Below are 13,409 nucleotides of genomic sequence, written 5' to 3' on the forward strand. Positions count from 1 at the left end.
GCAACCAGGACCCCAGTCACCAAGTGTATAAAGGCTGGTCATTGTGGCAGTGGGAGGAGTCAAAATGAAGACGGACCAATGTGAGCAGGACGTGACTGGAAAAGTAGGAAGAACTTGACCATGTTTCCTACAGTACCCAGGAGGCTTGGTAGTTGTTGAAGGTAGCTACAAAAGCAAAGAGCAGACAGCAGGATATAAAAAGAAAAGATCCAGACAAAAACTAAAACATTAGTCAGATCAAATTCAGATTAAAGCAAGAGCCTCCAGATCAAAGTCAGAATTCCTGATGATGTCATCAGGGCTTTGACAGTAACTAGAATTCTGTCTTTGATCTCAGGAGGACATGAAAGAAACACAATTGAGGAAAGTAGAAGAGAGCACATTCAGCTTCATTAGAAACACTTGAACTGTTGAACAGTAGAATTTGTTTGAAACAGTTTTCAACACTGAGTGACAGGATTGAAGAGGAAAGATTTTTCTACTTTAAATTTAATGATAACTTCAAAGTCAAGTAAAGTCAATTTTATTTATAAAGTGCAAAATCACAACAAAAGTTATCTCATGACACTTTACAAGTTTATCTAATGAGATCGGTACCCTGGAAGGTATGACCTTGGCCCCCAGCACGACCCTAAGGAACCTAGGAGTTCTCTTTGATCAAGATCTTGCCTTTAATGCCCACATTAAGCAAATTTCTAGGACTGCTTTCTTTCATTTGTGAAACATTGCTGAGATCAGACACATCCTGTCTCAAAAAGATGCAAGAAAACTAGTCCAAGCCTTTGTCACTTCCAGGCTGGATTACTGCAATTCCCTCCTATCAGGCTGCACCAGTGGGTCCCTAAAGACTCTCCAGCTGATCCAAAATGCTGCTGCCTGCGTGTTGACGATAACTAGTAGAAGAGACCATGTCTCTCCTGTTCTGGCTTCTTTTGCTCCCTGTCAAATTCAGAAGAGAATTCAAAATTCTCCTTCTAACATACAAAGTCCTCAACAGTCAGGCTCCTTCATACCTGACAGAGCTCATAGTCTCCTATTATCCAGCTAGAACTCTTTGCTCCCAGGATGCAGGGTTACTGGTGGTTCCTAGAGTTCTAAAAGTAGACTGGGAGCCAGAGCCTTCAGCTATCAGGCTCCCCTCCTGTGGAACCGTCTCCCAGTTTCGGTCCGGGATGCAGACACCCTCTCGACCTTTAAGAGCGGACTAAAGACCTTCCTTTTTGATCAGGCTTATAGTTGGGCTGCTTAGGCTGGCCCTTAGATCTGCTGCTATAGGCTTAGGCTGCTGGGGGATCTCCCATGGTGCACTGGGCTTCTCTCTACTCCTCTCTGTCCTCCTATATGTGTCATACATAAATCATAATCATGCATATTAATAACTCGTATTCTTCTCCGGAGCCTTCAGGCTCCTCTCATCCCAGATCTGGGTGCTGCTGAAGGAGGCTGCAGACCTGAAGAGGCTCAAGCTGCCTCCCGTAGCTCCACCTGCTCACCGTCTGTCCATCAGTCTCTTCCCTTCTCTCTCTCTTTATCTCTGTCCCTTTCTCTCCTTCTGCATATCTGTCTTCCTCCATTATCTGTCTTTGTCTCTGCCCCGCTCTCCTGCTCTCTTTCCCCCCAACCGGTCAAAGCAGAAGGCCGTCCCCATTGAGCCTGGATCTGCTCGATGTTCCTGCCTGTTAAAAGGAAGGTTTTTGTCGCCGCTGTTGCAGGATGTGCTTGCTGATGGAGAATTGTTGGGTGTAAATTCATTGAAGGAGTTTGGTACTGGACCTGCTCTACCTGTAAAGAGTCATGAGATAAGTTTTGTTGTGATTTGGTGCAATATAAATAAAATTAACTTGACCAGTGTTATTTGTGGTCTTTTGTTAATTGCATGCCACATGAAATTATTATTAGTCACTTTTATCTCACATTTGACCTGCAGCGACAGTCTCACAGTGGCAAGACAAGAACACTTCTACTTCTGATGATAACAGTTTGTTCAACACTGAACTTCATCCAGTACCATGTTGTCAAACACTGGAACATCCACAGCGCCTGAACAGGGACTTGAACCCTGGACCCTCAGATTAAAAGTCTGATGCTCTACCGTCTGAGCTACTCAGGCTCTTTCTACAGCATTTAGACAGGAAAAGAAACACCTGTGAAGGTCAAACTGCTGCTTTCTTGACTTGTTCAATCCTCCATGTTCAAGTCCACCATGCTTTTGATTGGCTCTGATTCTCTGTGGCAAAATCCAACAAGAGGCTCCAAAAATGTCTTGAATGTCATCAGAATGCACAGGACAAGATGTTAGTTTCCTTCATGTCTGCAGTTCCTCCACTGGAAAGTAAAGTCAATGCTGTTCCTCTGCTGAAACCTGGGATCGGACCAGGGACCTTTAGATCTTCAGTCTAACGCTCTCCCAACTGAGCTGTTTCAGCTCTGAGGGAGGGCCCTGCTTCTCTCATTTTATAATCTCTTCCACTCTCACTAGAACTTAGAGAGGATTTGAGCTTCTGAAGTCATGACACATTGAACAGTTCGACAGGACCATTTTTGATGAATGTCTGAATCAAACAAGCCTCTTTTGTTTGTCTTCTTCCCAGTTGCCTCAACATTGTGTGAGCCAATAATTCCACATCTGTACCAGACACACCTCTGGTTGGTGGGTTTTATGGATCTTTCTGTTCTAACAGTGTCTTTTATCTTAAATATGCCACTTTCACATGAAAACATCAATAACAGGACAATATCAAAACTATTATTGCTGCTGTTGCTGTTGTTGGTTGTGTGTCTGTCTTCCATCCCCCTGTCCCCCTGTCTTTCTCTCTGCTTGTCTTTCACCCTCATCTTGTTCCCATTTTTTGTCATTCTCTCCCTCATTTCTCTCTGTCTTTTGTCTTTTCTTCTCTATATTTGTCTTCTGCTGCTCCAGGATCAGCTCCTATCACACAGTGGTCCAGAACCATTATGAAGCCTGATCATGAATGTGAGCAAAGCTCTTAGAACAGGCCTGCTGCCACCACAACTAAGATCCTGCAGGTCACTAGAAACTCCAGTGTCCAGCTGACAAGTGGACTTTCCTCTGATCTGTGGTGGTGCTGAGTTTAGCAAACATCTCCAACAAGAAGATGAAGGAGGCCATCAACTCCTCCAAGCTCAACATCTATACTGGCTTTACTGGGAGATCAGGAGGTCAAAGCAGATCTTCACCCTCCACCTCAGATGGTTTCTACTCACAGAGATGAGGGACCAGTTCAAACCAGCTACCTGGAGCTCCCTTAAGCCATTGTCCCCATCAGCTAACATCTGGATCTGGACCTGCACCGGTGCTGATTTGTGTCTTGAGTCCCCAGAGTTTGTTGAACCAGAGAAGCTTCAACTGGTGACGGTCGTACAACCAAGTGTGAAGGTGAGCCTGCATTGTCTGATCTGGAGCTAACAGGGGAATTAGCAAGTGCTCTGACTGTTCTAGAGTTGCTGCTTAGTTGAATTTGAATTTATTTGTTGAAATGTTCCAGTTTCTATGAGGTCAGGGAAGATTGGTGTGGATCTAAAGGTCCCTGGTTGGATCCCAGGACATTGTTTTGGCTCATTTGAACATTTTCAAACCCTCGTTGCTCAGATTTTACATGAATTTGATCATGACTTTTGGACAAATGTCTTGTTTATTAATTAAATAATCACTTCAGTTATGAATTTAGTGAGTCACCCAGACTTGGTCAATAACAAAAATTAGTCTGGTTATTATTCAGTTTCCAGTCAGTAGGGACACACGCACACACACACACACACACACACACACACACACACACACACACACACACACACACACACACACACACACACACAGCCTGTCTTTGGTATAAAATGGTCTGTCACGTTCACGTTGGAAGATTTCTCTGACTCAATTGTGAATAAAGAGATTCTTCATCTGACACCTGAGTCTTGATCCACTGATTCCTCTGATCCACCTCTTTCTGCTCCAACAAGGCTGACATGGATCAGGTGGGTCCATGTCATCCAATCAGTAGGTTTCTCTTCTCAATTAATTTTCTTCATCCCAGTTTAGATTGATTCTTCTCAGCCTCATGAAGGAGCATCTGATCAGGTGTTTGACTGCTTGTTGGTTGTAATTCCATAGATTTTAATCTCAGATGTTATAGAATTAATAAGAACATCTTAAAGACCTTTGTCCAACACTTGAAACTCACCTGTCTGTGGAGGCCCAACTGGCCTTTGGTAGTGAGGTGGTGGATGCATGTGAATGAAATGAGGCTCGTGTTGCTGTGAGGAGCCACTAGAGGGAGACACCTGTCGTTCTTCCCAGCTGACAATGAGGCTTCACAGCTGCATTTGAAGCTGTCCTTTATGAGTCACGACTGTCTTGAGCTCAGGAGCCAAACTCACCGAAAAAATATGCAAGTGGCTTTGGACAAAAGCGTCTGCTCAATGAAATTGTAGGATTGTAGAATTCTATAAATGTATAATATAATTGTAGAAATGTTCTCTCTCACCACCCCCCAAAGTCTGTGCCAGGGTCTCTGGCCAGTGGTCAATGGCTCCTATCACCTGCCCAGGATGGATCCAGCTTGCTTGTCTTTGTAATTCTGCACTTATTAGAGACCTGGAAACAAAGGAATGTGGAAAAAGAGAAAATAGGACCTCACACAAATGGGCTTGTGACTCAATTTTAAAGAGTTGTGTCAATGTGAATCTTTTACAAATGTGTGTGTGAATGTGGTTGTTGTGGCCGAGTGGTGAAGGCGATGGACTAGAAATCCATTGGGGTCTCCCTGCTCAGGTTGGAGTCCTGCCAACAACGTTAAAGTGTTGATGTTCTGGAGGAGACAACATCTGATCTTTTTAGATCCACGAGTCAAAGGTTTTCTTTAAAGTGCTGCAGCAGCTGAGGATGAGGGAGAGACAGAATTACAAACCATCTTCGTGAGGACATTTTGAAAAATGATGATATTTGCCACAGTTATTATTGACTTGGAACACTGCAAAAATATCCCCTCTCCAAAAACCCTCCTCTTCAACTTTGTACCCAAGTTGTCTCCTCATCAGGCACCACAGTGTCCAGGATGTTCAGTCAAAAAGTCATTAATGATTTTAAAAATGTCCATCAAACACAAAATAAGGCTTCAAATAGGTAAAATCACCATCTGTAGACTGGACCAATATGCTGATGTGATCCTTTGATTAGTTTAGGATCAGTCAGAGATCAAAGACTGAAGCAGGAGATCAATGCTCAGAACCCAGAGATCAAAGACAGAATTCAGACATCAGAGAAAGAATTCAGACATCAAACACATACCTGATGGAGGCTCCACCCCCCCCCCAGACAGTTTCCATGTAAGTCGTAAGTTTTATTTTTAAAGCGCCAAATCACAACAAGTGTTATCTTCTTTTTATTCTTTTTATTAAAGATTGAAGCTCCATACAAGACAGTTTGTAGACAAGAACATCACAGCCTGGGAAGCTTTCACTTCTTTTGATGGACAGCTTTGATTTCAGGTTCTACCTCTGTAAAATTGAAAGTAAAGTAAATGAAGCACCTGTGAAGGTAAAACTGATGATGTCATGACTTGTTCAGTCCTCCAACGTTAAAGTCCAACAAGCTTTTGATTGTCTCTGATTCTCTGTGGCAAAATCCAACAAGAGGAAACAGAAAATCTTGAGGTTGTCTCACTTTTTTTTTTTAAAGAAACTCTGCATAGGACAGTGATAGGATGCTTGTTTCCTTGGATGAAAAAGTCTGGTACTCTCATCTTCTTAAACATTTACTTGTTCAATCAGGACAAGAGAATCTGAGCTTGGATGTCATTTTGTAGTAAAAGGTGAATTAAACTTGTAAACATCAGCTGGTGTTCACTCTGATGATGTATCGATGGTCTGTATTCTGCCTTCTGTAGCACGATGCTGCTGGGAAGAAGCCTGATTATGTCAGAGTTGTGTTCAGTGGCTCCTGCTGGGTCCATTTCTGACAAATAGGCTCCAAAGAGTTCAGGTGTTTAAAAGCTCAGGGTTGCTGTCAGCAGACGAGGTGGCCGAGTGGTTAAGGCGATGGACTGCTAATCCATTGTGCTCTGCACGCGTGGGTTCGAATCCCATCCTCGTCGTGAGCGACTCTGGTTTCTACTCCAACATTACGGAATTACTGTGAGGCTTTTAACTGACACAGATACCAGTTGAGTCAACTTCCCTTTCACAACCTGACCAAAACAACTCAGACACCCAGAGCTCACATGTGTCAATCACCTCTGTAGAAGGTCCCGCCCCCACAGAGCTATAAATCCTCCCATCAGTGAAGAAAACTGAAGATGCCTCTTGGATGAGAGCTGAAGCATCTTCAAGAAACCTGAAACAGTCCACTTGGTACATTTAAATAATTCTACAATTTCTTTCAGCTTTCGTCCAAAGCCACGTGCATGTATCACATGTATATAATATATATGTGATACTCTTTCATCTACTCATGAACCAAAAATGCAGTCTAATACCAGTAAATTTGTGCAGAAAAATGTCATTTGTGCTCCTTCTTTTATTTATTTGTTTATTTAGTATTTTTTAATGTATTTTCTTTCAATTCACATTTTGTCCATTAACTTCATAATCACTCTTCACAGTCGCCATCTCATCACATGACTAAAGTTTGGGTTCTGTATTGGTGGTAAAATATCCTTCCATGCCCCTCACTAGTTTGCACACAGAAAAGCATATTTTACTGGTTTCAAATCTCTTAGTGTGTTCTCTCTCTTAAACCAGCTGTGGCAGCTTTCATTGTGTGATTGATTTTAAAATATAAAGATAGAACAGAACCATTGGAATAAGATGTCAGGACATTTGAAGGAATGTAAATCTCCTGTTGAAATGTTGCAGTGTGCAGCTGAGACTCTCTGGCAGTGGCACAAGGAGCCACAATGGCAGAACCTGGACCCTCCTGGAGGAGAACCACAGGTGAGGGCCTTCTTGGCTCCAGATTGATGGAAATCAAGTGTCTGAGGCTGTTAGCAGCCATGAAGTTGATCTGGTTGGGCACTGGTATTTTTTCTTTCTGCAGCTCAGGAGTGATTCAGGAGAAGAGTTTCAGAACAGCCAAGGTTGGGGACTGGAATTTTAAAATTTCCGCTGGAACCAGACAACCTTGGGAGGTAAAACCTCCAATCATAGCCACTCAGATGCAGCAGCAGAAAGAAGCTGTCATCTACCCTGACAGTCAGAGCATCAAGTCAAGAAAACATCAACCATCTTGTAGTTCCAAACCTTCACCTGTCAGATTCAGCTACTTCTTATTGTGGGACTTTAAATTTGAACACAATGGAATTTGGACAAGGAGTTTTCCTTCAAGTCAGAACATCATCGTCCAGCCTCCAACCAGAGGTCCATCAGTTATCATGGGAGCCACATGTGGAGTCTGGGTTCTTTTCTAGAATGTGACGGCAATGACAGTCCTGCCAAGTGACATCACTGACATGAATGGATGACTTCAGTCACATGAATGGATGGCTTCAGTCACGTGACTGGATGGCTTTAGTCACGTGACTGGATGACTTCAGTCACATGACTGGATGATTTGAAAATTTTGTTGTGGGCCTCTGGACCTTTTTTAAATCAGTAGTTGACCACAGGTAGCTTAGCCAACTGTTAACTAATTAACTTTTAGTCCAGACAAAGAATGTGGGTTGACAGTTATTCATACACAGTCTTTGGTTTCAGATGCAGCCTCAACTGAGACTCCTGGTTCAGAGGATGGGTTTGTTTGCTGTCAGGTTGCCACCTTTTAGAAATGAAAATCAGGGACGCCCACCACGGCTCCTGGGGGCCATGACCACCAGGGGCCTGACTCCCATGAGGTGGGTGCCCACAGCAGTGGTGTGTTTTATTTTGTAGGTGTTTTTAGTCAAGGGGTGATCAAGAAAGCAATTCCTCCTACTTAAAGCTTGAAATGCTTTATCACCAATAAACACATTCTTTATTGTTCAACACTGAACTGCACATTTAAGTTTTAAAATACAAACTCAATAAATGGAGAACTTTATGTGACTTAAGTTCATAACACATCAACAGGTTTCCCTCCCTTCTTTTTCCAAGTCTCCTTCTTGTTCCTCCTTGCAGCTCTGGGGAACTCTTGGTCTCTCAAAGCCCTGTTGGAAAACTCTGAACAGGACTGCTCAAAGTTGAGAGTGATCACTCCTTTGAGCTCCATGGAGCTCCTGTTCCTGCAGTCACTCCATTTCTGCTTTTCATTTTGTGTTTGTATTAAAGTTCTATTGCTGAAAAAAAAGAGAATTTTTTGCCTTTTTGTTGAAGTAAATATATGAGGGTCTAAACTGACCCATAACACCATGGATGTTACAATAGTTAATAATATTAAAATGAAGAATAAATCAAACCAATCCATGTCAGAGATGTGTTCTAACACCCCTCAGTAATGGTGAGGAAACACAACAACATTTTGTTTATTTCTATGATTTTCTGGAGGTTCATTTGATCATTTTTTTAACTGAAATCGAGGGTTTACTGACTAAAAAAAGGTCCAGAGGCCCACAACAAAATATTCCAATCAATATTTCCATGGATAAGGAAGCCTAACAAGGTAACCGGGAGATGGGAAACAACTTGGATGATAGAAAATTGTTTTTAGTTTATTTTACAGCTGATTGAAGACGAGGGTCAAAACTGACCTGTTAACATCAGAGATGGGAACAGAAAGCTAACACAAGAGGAAGGTTGAAGCTATGAAAAAGGAGTTTGATAAAAATCTTGAACTGACAGTAGAAATATCCTTTTGTGTGTTTACCTTTGTTGACAGAAGTCACTTTAGCTTGGCAGTGAAAAGAATCTCTGCTAGCTTGACAAATAAGTGCACAAACTAGGTTCAAGCTGGACTTTGGACACTGGTATCTGCAACAACTCCCATCAACTCCTAATCTAGCATCTCTGCTGTGCTCAAACTATTTTACAGAACATTTGACAGACCTGTGGAGCAGTGAGGACAGACATGAGTTGATGCACATGATCCACTGAAGCGCCATTTTACCCTGCCACTGAGGTCACCAACATGAGCTGGAGTTGGGACTCTTGAACTGAACCTGGGATCACAGCGACACCTACTGCTGCAAAATGGAACAGCAACATTGAACCCAAGTACAGGATTGGAGGGAGACTGATGGTCGCTGTTTGGGTTTTTGAAGAACAAGGAGGGCGTTGGTTCAAGCTGGATTCTCAGAGACTATTTCCCCAACCTCTACATTGGCATCTACACTGTCATCCAGTCATGTGACTGAAGTCATCCAGTCATGTGACTGAAGTCATCCAGTCATGTGACTGAAGTCATCCAGTCATGTGACTGAAGTCATCCAGTCATGTGACTGAAGTCATCCATTCATGTCAGTGATGTCACTTGGCAGGACTGTCATTGCCTTCACATTCTAGAAAAGAACCCAGACTCCACATTTCCTCCTATCTATTATTGTGTCCCACCCTCCTGGTCCTTACTCTGAATTCTCAGAGTTTATATCCAGTTCAGTCCTCAAAACAGATGAAGTCATGAGTGTTGATAAATTTCCTTTTCTCCACTGATTATATGTCAAGGTTTGTGTGTGGGGGTGGAGCCTATCCAAGCAGCCTTCGGACAAGAGGCGGGGTTCATCCTGGACATGTCACCAGTCCATCACAGGGCCAACACATACAGGCAGACAACCATTCACACTCACAGCCACACCTACGGTCAATTTAGAGTATCAATCAGCCTCGTCCCCTCTTGATGTCTTTGGACTGTGGGAGGAAGCTGGAGTACCAGAGAGAACCCACACAGACACAGGGAGAACATGCAGACTCCACACAGCTGGGGCTCGAATCTGGAACCTTCTTGCTGTGAGGCCACAGTGCTGACCACTGCACCATTGTGTCCCCTGAAAATGCCACCAGATCGTTTGGATTGTCTATAAAATCAAGTACACATGAACATGAAAAGGTTTTCACAGGGCTGGTGGTGCAATGGATAGCATGACTGACTACTGTCAGAAGATTCTAGGTTCAACTCCTGGCTCGCTCACTTAAAATTTTATACTGAGAAGCTTTCACACCTGAAGTGTGAACCACTGCTAAAAGTCCCTGAAATCCTCCAAGGTTTCCTCCTTGTCTGCTGTAAACATGAACACATGCATGGATCCTGCTACCTCTCACATGTTAAGCTGGCACTTGACAGTGACAGCAGGAGAACAAGAAATCCCAGTGTGTCATCAACATTTCCTGGAAACTAAATGACAGAAGCCAGTGGAGGCTGGTGAAAAAAATTCTTGGTGGGGCTGGTGTGCCAAAAACATTTCCGTGCCTAGTCTAGTATAATCATTCAAAAAGAGCAGCCGGACAATTATTAAATGTTTTAAAATAGTATTTACTTTCCTTCTTAAAATCGACAGTTTCAAAGACAAAAAAAACAACAACAATTTACAACTACAGTCAATTTTATGAGATCAAATATTATACAATGATGTTAACTTTACAGAAGGTGATTTGAGCTTAATCTATACGATACAAATCAACAATGTGTGTGTGTCTCTCTCTCTGTCTCTCTCTTTGTTCATCTGTGTCTGTCTCTGTCTCCTTCTCTGTGTCTCCGTCTTTGTGTCCTTTTCTCTGTGTCTCTATCTCTGTTTGTTTGTCTCTTAGTGTGTCTGTCTCTCTCTGTCTCTCTCTCTTTGTGTCCGTCTCTCTTTCTCTCTTCGTCTACCTGTCTCTCTCCCTCTGTCTCTCTGTCTATTTGTTTCAGTCTTTCTGGGTGTGTGTTCGAATTCAGCAGTCATTTGTACAGGAACTTTGCTCGTCTCTCTTTCTGGGAGGCAAATTTCTCAATGACCCTGGTGTTGAAACCAGGAATGTTTCGTGTCAGTTTTTTCTCAGTGGAGAGCATAGCCAGAGCGTTGAGCCGATCTTGTGCCATGGTATTTGTAAGAAAAGTTTTTATCCTCTTCAAAGTGGAGAAGCACCTCTCAGATTCTGACGTTGTCATTGGTGTGGTGATGAGGATGTTGAGCAGACTTACAGTTTCAGTGAACGTGTCTTGAAGGTTATTTTCCATCAAAACCTGATAGAGAGCCAGTGCACCACTGCAACTCTGAAACTCTTCGTTCCCGTAGATCAGAGACAGCTCTGTTTAAAGTCTGGCCTTGTCCAATGAGGGATAGGCTTCCACTGTGGTTTTCAGTGCTGAATCTGGGAACTTTCGGCTGTGCTGTGGGAACAGGTCTCCTTGCAGGAGTGTGGCGCTGACAAGATGCTTGGTGAAACTAAATCTCTCCTTGGCATGGCTCACAATGGTGTCACATACCTATGCAATGATATAATTATACAAAATAGGAATTATTGCATCTTCACTTGTCTTAATACATTGACCTGATGAGCTAGCCTATATTATGTAATAAACATACTGTAATGATTCACATCATCATAAAAGAATATACATTTAAGTCTGGACCACTGTATCATATGGCCAACATCTTATTTTGATTTTATTTAACAATGTGATTCAAATCACACTAAGAAGCAAGTTCTTACCTCCAGTGCCAAATGGTGCAGTGTGTCTTCTCCCAAGGTTCTGCGTCTCTTTGCGGGTGGCTCCTGAGCAGGTCCCCTGAACTCCTCATCCTCAGCCAGAGTAGGCACATCCTCCCTGACCCAACACATAAGTTTCATGAGTAAGTTCTAAAAACTGGTTAGGGATACATTAACAAAACCAAAGGTGGATGTCATTACTGTCAATTATATTATACAGATAAATCAATGCTTTAAATAAGATGATATATAAGCATTTAAGTCTACATATACAGAGAAATTTAGGTTAGGCTACAAATTAATTAATTTAGCATACCTGATAGCCTGCATGTGGTCAATGAATGTCTGGGTGACTCCTGCCATGTAGACAGCATCAATGTTTCTCTTCTGCAGCTGGTTGTAAAGGATGTCCACATGTGGCATGATTTTGTGGAACAGGGCCAGTAAAAAACAAAAAGTTTCATCTTCCAGCATTCTCACATAGCCACCAGCTTCTCTCTTTGTCTGGCTATCAAACCCTTCACTGTTCCGGATAGCCTGAAAGCAATTCACCAGATCCTTCTTGTGCTCATAAACTGTGTTAACACGACTGTTGAAGTTCCAACGTGTTGATGATGCACTTGGAAGTCGGTGCGCAACCATCTCATCAAGCACTGCAGTTCTCTTGCTTGACTTAGAGAAAAAAGAAGCAAATCCAAAGGGATGTGGGAGGTTGCTTGCTGCAGTATCAGGTTTAACTGATGGGCATAGCAGTGAACATAGTGAGCGTTTGGATAGATGTCTTGTACCTTTCGCTGCACTCCTCCTTTGGCACCCCTCATCACAGCTGCCCCATCACAGGCCTGGGCAATCAGCTTCTTTTCTTGTCCCTCAGAAAGGATGCTGTGCAGCCTCTCCAATAAGGCACTGGCTATTGCATCCGCACAGGTGTTGGGCAGTTTCAAAAATTCAAAGAACCGCTCTTGAATATTGTGGCGGTCGTCAATGTATCTCAGAACTAAGACTAACTGACACTGTGTTGAAACGTCAGTAGTTTCATCAGCCTGGATCGCTAAAAAGTCTGCCGATTTAACTTCATCCAGGATCTGTTCTCTCAAAACTGCCAGCATACAGTCCAGGAGCTCGTTCTGTACTGTCTTCGAGGTGCCTTTAAAAACGGTTGCATTTTCAAGGTGCTCCCTCAAGTCCCGATCAATGGATGCCATCAAGTCAACTGGACCTCTGAATATTCCAGCGTTGTCAGAGGTATCACTTTCGTCATGTCCCCGCAGAGCCAGTTCAAAAGCACCACAGAATTTAACAGTTAATTATCTTAGATAAGATGTTACGGTTCTTATCTACGTCATCATTGTGCTTCCTTACAGCGATGCGGTGACTGTCATCGAGCTGCGTTGCTATGCTAATCTTCCCAAGAACCGCTAGCTTCACGCAGTTTTCCATGTGAATTTTCGCTCTTTCGTGTTTCTTAATCCGCTCGGAGAGGTGCTTCAGGTCAGTCATTCCTGTCTGTGTCCATGCTGAATCACACCGGTCACTCCTGAAAGGGATGCAGGGGAAGCAAAAAAGTGCGTTGGCTGCTCCACAACCCGTCAGCCACGGCTTGCGCTGAAACCAGCTCCGGCAAAAAGTCCTGTTGTAGGACTGCTGGATGTTGATTTCAGGCTTGTCCGGTCCCAGCTCCTTAACGCGGATTTTTTCCGCCATGGTCCTCCTCGCAAAAGGGACATTTAAAAGGGATCTCACCGAATTTGGTGGAAACTGCTGCTCTTGAACTTCGATCGTTGTTGTCGCCATTTTCTCTCTCACTCACTTCTCGCGGTATTTTTTTCGTAGGGATTCGGAAATCTGGGAATCTCACGACG

General features: G+C 43.1%; 3 non-coding genes across 3 annotated transcripts; 1 reads left to right on the top strand and 2 right to left on the bottom strand.

Annotated features, from left to right (window-relative positions):
* Positions 1 to 2,037: 2,037 nt before the first annotated feature.
* On the bottom strand, positions 2,038 to 2,110 carry trnak-uuu (transfer RNA lysine (anticodon UUU)). Its single transcript has one exon. It is a non-coding gene; the product is annotated as a tRNA-Lys (tRNA).
* Positions 2,111 to 2,353: 243 nt separating this feature from the next.
* trnaf-gaa (transfer RNA phenylalanine (anticodon GAA)) lies at positions 2,354 to 2,426 on the bottom strand. Its single transcript has one exon. It is a non-coding gene; the product is annotated as a tRNA-Phe (tRNA).
* A 3,602-nt stretch (positions 2,427 to 6,028) lies between these two features.
* Positions 6,029 to 6,110, top strand: trnas-gcu (transfer RNA serine (anticodon GCU)). Its single transcript has one exon. It is a non-coding gene; the product is annotated as a tRNA-Ser (tRNA).
* Positions 6,111 to 13,409: the final 7,299 nt, after the last annotated feature.

Source organism: Aulostomus chinensis, chromosome 4, assembly GCF_037954235.1.
Source record: "Aulostomus chinensis isolate RoL2024-O1b breed Wild chromosome 4, RoL_Achi_v1.0, whole genome shotgun sequence".
NCBI lineage: Eukaryota > Metazoa > Chordata > Actinopteri > Syngnathiformes > Aulostomidae > Aulostomus > Aulostomus chinensis.